At 36.7% G+C, this 10,814-nt stretch overlaps 1 long non-coding RNA gene across 1 annotated transcript; it reads left to right on the top strand.

Moving 5' to 3' along the window:
- The first annotated feature begins 3,003 nt into the window (after positions 1-3,003).
- Positions 3,004-4,089, top strand: LOC103410902 (uncharacterized). The gene is made up of 2 exons (XR_011583490.1): positions 3,004-3,312; positions 3,426-4,089. It is a non-coding gene; the product is annotated as an uncharacterized lncRNA (long non-coding RNA).
- Positions 4,090-10,814: the final 6,725 nt, after the last annotated feature.

Below are 10,814 nucleotides of genomic sequence, written 5' to 3'. Positions count from 1 at the left end.
TTTTGACAGTTGGATCGTTGAAATTAGTTTCGTAGAATGCGTATCCCATCAAAACAATAGATTCACTAACACTTAAGAGTTTATTCACACTTTCATTAAGTATAAGCTAAGATCCACTAGTGTAAATATTTTAAATTGAAGATCAAATTCATTCATTGTATTCATATAGGGTCAAGGAGTGTAGCTGTAAAAAATCATCAAAATCGGAGTTAAAATAACCGTTAAATCATGATTTTTCGTTGATAACCGTCGAAAAGTTTTGTCTCGTTACTTGATCTCTGAATGTTTGTTTTTTGTGATTTTTGGCGTATGCGATCTTGAAGCATATACAAACAAGTTTGACTGTTTTGAAATTAGTTTCGTAGAATGCGTATCCTATCAAAATGATAGATTCACTAACACTTAGAGTTTATTTATACTTTCATTAAGTATAACATAATATTTTATGGTATCCACTAGTGTAAATATTTTAAATTGAAAATCGAATTCATTCATTGTATTCATATAAGGTCAATGAGTGTTGCTGTAAAAAATCATCAAAATTGGATTTAAAATAACCGTTAAATCGTGATTTTTCGTTTATAACTGTCGAAAAGTTTTGTTCCGTTACTTGATCTCTGAATCTTTGTTTTTTGCAATTTATGGCGTATGCGATCTTGAAGTATATACAAACATGTTTGACGGTTGGATCGTTGAAACTAGTTTCGTAGAATGTGTATCCCATCAAAACAATAGATTCACTAATACTTAAAAGTTTATTTATACTTTCATTAAGTATAACATAAGATTTTGTGGTATCCACTAGTGTAAATATTTTAAATTGAAGATCAAGTTCATTCATTATATTCATATAGGGTCAAGGAGTGTAGCTGTAAAAAATCATCAAAATCAGAGTTAAAATAACCATTAAATCATGATTTTTCATTGATAACCATCGAAAAGTTTTGTCCGTTACTTGATCTCTGAATGCTTTTTTGCGATTTTTTGCTGATGCGATCTCGAATTATATACAAACAAGTTTGACAGTTGGATTGTTGAAATTAGTTTCGTAGAATTCGTATCCCATCAAGTTCAATGGTGTGTGTGTGTATATATTTATTTATTTATTAAGTAGATTTAAATTTATTTATTTTGTACATATAACATTAAGAAATTGAATGGTATGTATATTTAAGCCGATCCAATGGTCACCAATTTTTAATATTTAATTTAATATATATATATATATATATATAATTATTATAGTTTTTAGGGGTATAAAATTGTTAAATTAATATATATATATATATATATATATAATTATTATAGTATTTTTTAGGGTTATAAAATTATAAAATTAATATTTTTTTTATCCTGTATTGTGTTACTCATGTGTATACCCGAACCAACCCGTTATCTTAACATGTGTTTATCGGGTTACTCGATAACGACCCGATTTGTTATCGTGTCGACTTGAACACCTGTTAATTTTGTGTCTTGTCGTGTCGGGTTATCGGGTCGTGTCAGGAATTGCCAGGCCTACTTATGGGTTTGGTGAGGAAACCCCAGCTGAGGCTGGGTTTCGATTTTGGGCCACAAGGGAAAGCCTAGCCTCGTGGGCTAGTTGATTGGAATGTGGGCCGTGGTTAAGCCTAACATCACATCTGCTGGCATGGGCCGAGACGAAGGCCCAGCTTGCGCTGGCTCGAGTCGGGGCTTCAGGCCCGTGGTGTGAAACCAAACCAGGCCTACGGCCTAGTGTCCACAGTATGCAGCGAAGCCCAAATGCTTCGGCAAAGGTCCAAGATGTTGAATGATGTTGTCTTGAGGTCCATCTCGCGGCTAGGCTTCAGGCCAGCTCGGTGGTCCTTGTGGTGGTGCCACGGTGGTGTTGTGGCGGTGCTGCAAAAAAAAACCCAAAATTTTCCTTTTTTTTGTTTTGTTTTTTTTTTCGAATTCTAGGGTTGAAAACCTTAAGTGCTTCTATATTAATTTCGATTCTTTGACTCACAATTCCACATAACATATATGCGTAATGCATGAACAATTATATATATTGACAAAATATATGAACATATATTGATATATATAATTGGAAGGAAAATATAAATATAGGGGGTTCATGCATCATGGAGAATGTTTTCATATTTCAAGGTTTTTTCAAATATCTTAATTTATTTTAGAAGAACTTAATTGGCAGAAAACGATTGAAAACCTTTGAATTTGTAGAAGATAGCCTCCTCCTACAATGCATCAATTCCTCAGCTTCTGGCATGAGCGTGTTGATAATGTGTTGTAGACCTAATTAACTGAGCAAGCTAAGGAATAGAGAGAGAGGGGGCCGGCGGCAACAAGAGAGAAAGAGAGAGATTTAATTTTGAGGTGTATGTTGTATCACCCCCTTATGCCTTTATTTATAGTAGTAGGAATGATAGAATCCTTACCCTTATATGATTACATCTATTAACCACAAGATACTTCTAGATAGACCTGGCATTTTGGACCCGACCTGACCCGTTAATATTAGTATTTGGGTGGATGCTTAACAGGTCGGGTTGCTAACAGGTGAACCCGTTAACAACCCGTTAAATAATGGGTCACTTTGGGTTAAACCGTTAGATCCGTTAGTTGATGATATTTTAGTAATTTCAGTAAAGTCTTAACAACAAAAAATAAACTCTATGCAAAAAAAAAAAAATAATAATTGTTAATAGGTGTTAACGGGTGAAACGAGTGACCCGTTAGCTTAACGGGTCGGGTTCGGATGACCCGTTAGCTTAACGGGTTGGGTTTGGATGATCCGTTAACTTAACGGGTCGGAATGAACCCGATCCAAACCCGATAAATCTAACTCGTTTACATATCTACTTCTAGATATACTAAGATTTACATAATTACATTCCTAATCTGATAGGAACGCAACGTAAACATTATTATTTTTCTTCATTGCCGTACCAAGAAGGAGCGTGAGAGGTGGGTGGAAATCATCTTTTCTAATACGTTTTACACACGGCCATAGCAACAATGAAAATGATGTGTATATTTTATTTAATTATATATCACAATAAAACACTCTACACGTCTTGTGGCTTTTTGTTGTGTGGCCGTCGGCCAACCCAAAAAACAAAATCCCTCATCCCCCTTCTCTCTCTCTCTCTCTCTCCTCTGCAACAACAACAATATGACAACAAGCAGCAAAGGAAACACCACCACCACACCATCAGTGGTCCAAGGGGAAGCAGCAGGCAGCCGTGAGTGCTGCATGTGTGGGGATTTCGGCTTCTCCTATGAGCTCTTCCTTTGCAAGGTTTGCCAATTCAGATCTCAGCACAGGTCCCCAATTCAACAAAACCATGTACTCTTTTTATGTTTTTCATTAGATACACATATTCAATTTCATCCTTCAATTTCTGGGTTATGACCTAATCAAAATTTCATATGTGCAGGTACTGCAGCAATCTTTACCCAAATGCTGAGTCCTGCAGAATTTGCAATTGGTGCCTCACCCAGAAGGAGGACACAAAGGAGAAGTCCCAAAACTCCTCAAATTCTTCCTCCTCATGCAAAAAGGAAACCCAAGATCAAGACCATCTAATTACCAAGATCACCAAGAAAAAAAATAATCCATCAAAAAATAGTAATACTTCATTTGGTGGGTGTCTGCGGGGTACTATGCAGCTGCAACCGAGTGGGCCCATCAAGAAACAGAGATCACTTGATCTTCATCACCTTCATCGTCATTCGGCAGCAATATCTCCATCACCTTCACCATCTCCAAAATCTGCACCAGTTGTTACCAGAAAGAGGATCATCACAAAAGGGGAAAAGGAGGCTGAAAGGACCAGGAGGACACGGTCAGAGGACATATCAAACATAAACAACACTAGTACTATTGGGATCACAAGGCAAGTCTTCAGGAACAAGGTCAGAAGATACAAGCTTCTGGATGAAGTTTCAAGTCAATGACTTGTTGACTACAACCAGCTATATATTCCAATTTTTGTTTCTCTCTCTTTGTTTTTCTTTTGTTTGTAATATAAATATAGATAAAATTTGGTCTATGTACATAACCTACATGTAATGGAGAAGGCTAGTGGCTGGTTTAATTTAGTTTTAGCATATCGTAATTTTCAATTAAGGTAGAAAAATAATAAGAAGGGTATTTTAGTTAAAATGGTTAATAAGATTGATATAACTATTTATTTTGATTTCAAAGATTTAGAATCAACATAAGTTATGCTTAAGTTTGTCTACTGTCAATTTTGGTTTTTTTGTGAAAAATCTTTGTTAAATTAGGACCAAATGATAAAAATATTCTTAATTTAATAAATGATAAAAAATATTAAACAAAATTAAGGATATTTGTATCATTTTATCTTTATTTAATGAAAATTTTTCATGGAATTATCAAAATGATTGATGGTGGACAAACTCAGAAACCAGCTTTATAGATTTTAAATATCAAGAACTAAAGTGACATGTTATACCAATTTTAGAGATCATTTTGGCTTAAAAGCCTAATAAGAGTGACTTTGTGAACAAAATGTGTATAATTGAGTTCTTTTTCAGTTGGAACCATTGTTACTCTCCAACCTCAAATAGTGATAATGTTCCCCACTATACTTATTATAATTAGATGAGTTTAAATTTTGATATTTGCATCTATTCACTACATAAATTTCGAAATTTAAACTTATCTCACAATAAATAAAGTGGTGAGCATCACCATCACTTAAGAATGGTGAGAAAAATATTGCCCTTTTAGTTAAAGAACATGTACTTTTGTTCTGTTTATTTCTCTCATTACGTAATAAGTCACGCAATGAAAGAACTTTATGTGAATAAAGAATACTCCAAAAAATACTCCAAGCTCTATACGATCAGACCGTTACAAGCCTCCATAGTATGCGTGTGTGTGTTTATTTTTTCGCTTTAGAAGAAACAATATATCGACCATAAAAAAAGAAGAAACAATATAAGATTATTGAAAATCAAAGATTATAGGATTCGATGTCAAATATGAGTAAATAATTTTTAGCGATCAATTTCAACATAAGAGCTGGTATGATCAATTTCAACAATATAAAACCTTCTTACTCAGCTACCAATATGACAATGGCTTTTAATACAATTGCAAATCGGCATAACACAATAAATTTATACTGAGAGCACACTTGAAAACTCATACTCGACCAAAACAAAACTATATAACACAGACAACTCAATCTACGTTTTTAAAATTATTATAAGGACAAAACCACACCACTTGCTGCCGTGAGGCATGCCAAAACTAAGGACGAAACACCATAACCATTTAGCTTCACCTCGAACAAGCAAACTAGATCACTATCCGTCGAAAATCACTTAGACCATAGACAACGTCATCAATTATGAAGAGAAGAATAATAGCACAACACAAGTTCTGGCCAAAAAACAAATTGAAGCTTTGTTCACCTATAGGAAGATGAAAATAAAAACCCTAAGAAAGCAACTATATCTGATTTCAACCCTTGATGAGTTGGTTCTTTTTCAAAAGTTCGAAGGTTACTCACAGGTTTACAATTTGTCTTTTTTTTTTTTTTTAAAGAATGAGATCATTTAGTGATGAAGCCATGGCATTCCACTATTTTAATGGTTGGAAGACTAATAGAGGTATTCAGTCTCTCTTTGTTCACCATTAATGTGTGATCTGTTAAGTGATGTATACTTGTCATGTCAATTAATGAATTTATCTCATTGAATATTAATTGTACGTATTATTTACCACTTTATATAATATTCTAATGTGGTAAAAAAATATCTAAATTTAGAACTCCCAACTATGTAAAAATAAATAAAAATGCGTTGGCAATGCCACAACCAACGAACAAATTAATAGGTAGACCTAAACCTAGCTACATTTCTCAATGTCTCGTTCAATAAAAAAGGAACATAACACTTTTATACTCAAAGTGGGATACCTACTTGTCTAGAGATTCCAAATTGCTAAGTTACAAGGAACATATCGAACTCTCTGGATTTAATTGGAAAAGTTTGACAGATTCCATCGGAGAAAGATCAGAATGCTAGCACGTTGGAAAATATTATGTAATTAGTTCTTCTGGCTAATTATTTGTACGTATATAATATAATCCTCAAAAGTAAGGTGAAAAATCTTGGAATAAGTTGACTTGGGAAAAGGCATGGAACATAATCTGTGATTGGAAAACCGTTCTATGTATACTTTCAATTTGCCGAGTTTTAATACAAAACTTGAGGTACAAGGAACTTGGAGCCAAGTCGTGACGGTTTCGCACAACTTCAATAGCTCTTCCGCTTTTAAGATATTGTATTTTTGTCCTGAAAGAAAACTTTCAGTCGAATTTTAAACTAAATATGTCGAAAGAGTTTAGCTCAATTTTTTTGGCGAATGTTGACACATGTAGGTTGATAACGAATGCTGGAATGAAGTGAATGAGAAAGTGTGAATAAGTAAAAATAATGTGAGAAATTACGTAGATATGAGTTAGGAATTTGAAAGAATAATTTGGTTCTTTAAAAAAAAACCAATTTGTTTTTATGTTAAAAAAATTCATTTGTTTAAGGTTTTGTTTCAAATGTGACACACCCTGACCCAGAATGTTCACTAGGACTCCAAATCGAGCTGTGTTGGCCGACAAACGAAACCATAAAGTATAGTGATGTGGAAGATGTAAATAAATTTAAGCTTAAAAGTACCTAAAGATCAAAGTGCTGTGAGCGGGAGTGAACCCATTTCACATGCGAGGTCAGAGCATAAGTAAAGTACAGTACAGTAGTGTGGGTAAGGATCATACTCTCAAAGGTAGCCGCCTATACCGAGATTCGTCACGAATCCTCATCGATACGAACTTTCAACATCTAAAACCTAGAGGGGCGCAAAACAGAAAACGTGAGTAGGCAAAAACAAGGCTTTTTAAAACCATTTTCTTTCCAAAATAATAACTCCTCACCGTAAAACCCGTAAATTTTTCCAGAAAATAATAATACATACGTATAAAGAAATTAGGCTCGAAAGCAATGAAAAATCAAAGTATGTGCCATGTCAAGTATATCAATGATAAATATGTAAGCCAGGTGATGTAAATCAATATAAAATGATATATTAGCCGGAGTCACCTAACGTGACCTATATGGCTGAATCTATCGCTCATAACCAATTCATGCACACAAGTTGGAACCACCTAATGTGGTTTGTACGACAGGCTGGGTGTAAATAAATACGCTCAAGTAGTACGATCATGTGAAGGCTGTGCGAAGTATCGCAAGTCACCTATGAGTCGGAACCACCTAATGTGGTCTGTACGACAGGTTGACACCTACCTTGGATCCAAGGTGAGCGTACGGTGCACGAGGTGAACGATCAAGTGAAGGCTAGGTCCTGGTCTTGGGCGGAGCGCTAACACTAGGGTGCAGGATAATGAGCTCTAAATGCATCTATGCATAACCATACACAATGTAACCACTATCATCATAATGTACTCACCTGAAGCTTACCTGGGTCTCCGCAGCATCATTTCATATTATGTAAAACTATACTAATGCAAATACTAAGAAATAATGCATCCTTGACAAGGCATTTAATTCGTAAATTCATTTAAAAATAGTTTATGGAATTCGTAAAGCATATATACGTATACATAGAAAACAAAAGCTCACTCACCTGAAGTCCGCGCTACAACTTCCTAGCACAAACATCAAGGCGTGCCGAACGATTGGCGCCTAAAACAATTATCAAAACATGTCTTAGAATTCTTGTCAATAGAACATGTAACTTATTGTTTGGATCCAAAATTATACTGTCGGCCCGAGTAATCAAGGCCGTTGGATGAGCACAATTTTAAACTGTTGCATGACAAAGTGGTTGAAATGATTTTCAATTATTATTGAGAAATAATGTTGTGATTTGAATCATGATATTATCTCTTAGTAATATATTAAATTATTTAAACCTAATATTTGTCTAAATCCCCATTGATTTGACCATTTGGGATATTGGGATACACACGTCAGTTGCATATTTGAATGGATTTGCATGCAGAACCACGTGGAATAATGGGATAAAGGAAGTCATGGTCTTGGATAATGATGACACAAGGAACCTAAGTAGCCTAGGCTTTTTTTCTATGGTGTTTTGATAAAGCATGGCTACTGATGGGTTTTTGATGAAGAGAAGCCTAGGTGGGCTAGAACTATGAAGTGATAAGCCTAGATGGACTTTTATTAGGTTTGAAAAGTCTTGGAACAAATCCCACGGCTCAGTTTGAGGGATATGCCTTGGTTTCTGATGTGGATCAATTTCAATTCCACAAATTAAAGTTGCAGTGGAACTCTACAAAATTATTTGGCCATGCCAAGCAAAAGATACATCCCTATAAATACAGAGGCGCTGTGCAACGGAAGAGGACCTCCAATTCAACATACAAACTGCCCTGCGCAAACCCTCACTCTACGCGAAACCTTTCAACAACCTTAAGATTTTTATTTTCCTTTTTCGCCAACACATCTTCAGTTTGGATAAACAGCATAGTGAAGGCAACCGGCAAACATCTTCAGTTTAGATAAACAGCATTGTTGCCGTAAAATCAGCCGATCATAGAGCAGCTTCAGACTGGTTATCTATCCAAGTCTCGGTTGAAAAGGATTTTCGAATCCTTATTGGCAGAGGTCATCTCATTAGCCTTCTCGGCAAAGTGAGGTGTTACAAATTACTACATTCGGCATATTGAAAGCCGAATTTGATATTGAACTTCACAGAACTAGTAGCCTTGTCTTCAGGCTCTAGAACTCGAAGGTTGAGACGTGTTCCTTTCTTGGCCGCAGTTGCGAGATTCAAAAGTTAGCAGCGCACCCAACGCAACATCAACATATTTTACTCCTCGGCCGACGAGTTGGCACGCCTGCATACAACCGAAGGACCTAGTTAGCTCATTAGTTACTCGGCCTGCGCGCCACGTAGACTTGGTAGTTTTTAGGGTCAACACTAAATATCCTATTTGGGAAGATCCGTATGTCGGATTCCCGATCCGTGTGTTTCTAATATCCTCAAATATTACTTATCAAAGTTTGGTGACGATCCAACGGTCGAATCTTCGATTGCTACAATAATCAAGCGACAGACCTTAATGGAACTTCGTTCAAATGATGGAAATTCATCAATCAGACTTCATCAATGGAATCAGGGTATTCAAATTTAGCCTAGGAAGGTCAGGGGACGTCTCGGCCCACGCACCGCCGCATGTGCTACCGCAGGTGGCGGTCGGCCACCCTGACTAGCCGGAAAATTTAACTATTTGCAAAAATTCTCAAATTTTACAAGAATGATGATCTCAACGAGTATAACAAGTTTCATACCTGTGACTAAGGACAATTTGGCCAGGAAAAGCCCCAATTTCACGAAAATCCGCCAGAACCCTAGATTTGGGTGTGTTTAATTCGTCCTCAAATCGACTCTGATGCTCCAAAAAATGATTGGGCATTGTTCCTGAGCTCAAGGGAAGTCGGTTTGTCACATCTCGACCCGGGGTCTACCACATCCCGGGCCTACTCCACCGTCGTAGCACAATATTGTCCGCTTTGGGCCCCGACTACGCCTTCACGGTTTTGTTTCTGGAAGCTCACACGAGAACTTCCTAGTGGGTCACCCATCATGGGAGTGCTCTCGTGCATTACTCGCTTAACTTTGGAGTTCCTATGGAATCTGAAGCCAGTGAGCTCCCAAAATGCCTCGTGCTAGGTAGGGATAAGAATAACTTCGGAGTTCCGATGGAACCCGAAGCCAGTGAGCTCCTAAAAGGCCTCGTGCTAGGTAGGGATGAGAATATATATATATATATATATATATATATATATATATATAAGGATCACTCCCCTAGGCGATGTGGGATCTTACACGGTTGATGGTGAAGATCGATGAGATTGCATTCAGAAATGGCGGATTGCCGCCTAGGGACTCAAGAGGGTGCCGTCGCTGCACACTATGAAACGGGGTTAAATATCGTCAGTTTTGTGTGGGTAATCAAAGAAGAAGGCCCAGTGAGAAGTTCCCTAAGTGGTGGCATGATGAAATTCGTCAAAAAATCCCCGGAGGAAGCGACGGAAAAGCTCTCAAGGGTCCGGGTTGGAATTGGGTAAAGAGGAAAGGGTCATGATCGGGTGTTACCTCGCCCTTCTCCTTTCCCCTCCTTTCTCCCGTTCCCCTTGGTCTTTTCATTTTCCTCTCTCTTCCTGATTGGGCATCCCGCCCCTTCTTTCTCTCATTTATACTTCATCTCCATCGCCCATCTTTTATGTCTTTAAATCTAGGCCACACACGTGGCATCCATATTTTTCTCAAAAAATCTGGTGTTTTCCTGAAACTAATTAATTTACAAAAATGCCCCTGACGTTAAACGTTAATACCTCCTTCGTCATAACTCCAAATTGCGCTCCGTTTGTGCCTACGCATCCGTAGCGATAAGTACTACGAGGATACGCCAAGAAAATGAATCTTACGTGACACGACATGGTAGTCAACAAAAGTCAACACTTTGTCTCGAAGGGTATTTTCGTAAATTCACTTTTTAAAATTATAAAAATCGTAATAATTAGGGACGAGTCGTTACAAAATGTCAGCTAGCCATTAATTACTTTTCATGTAAAGTCTAAAAGCTAAACCATAACAATTGTCCATGTGCAAGAAGTAAATAGAAGGCACCGAGAAAATATTACTCCTACTTACTTTTCTTCAACTTTAATCTCAATTACTGTTATGGTTAATTGTATCATGGTATACAATCGTCATTTTGCTAATATTTTTTAATGTGCTCGAAATACAG

This window comes from Malus domestica, chromosome 08, assembly GCF_042453785.1.
Source record: "Malus domestica chromosome 08, GDT2T_hap1".
Lineage (NCBI taxonomy): Eukaryota > Viridiplantae > Streptophyta > Magnoliopsida > Rosales > Rosaceae > Malus > Malus domestica.
The sequence above is the reverse complement of the archived record's forward strand: the minus strand, read 5'-3'. Positions and strand labels throughout refer to the sequence as shown.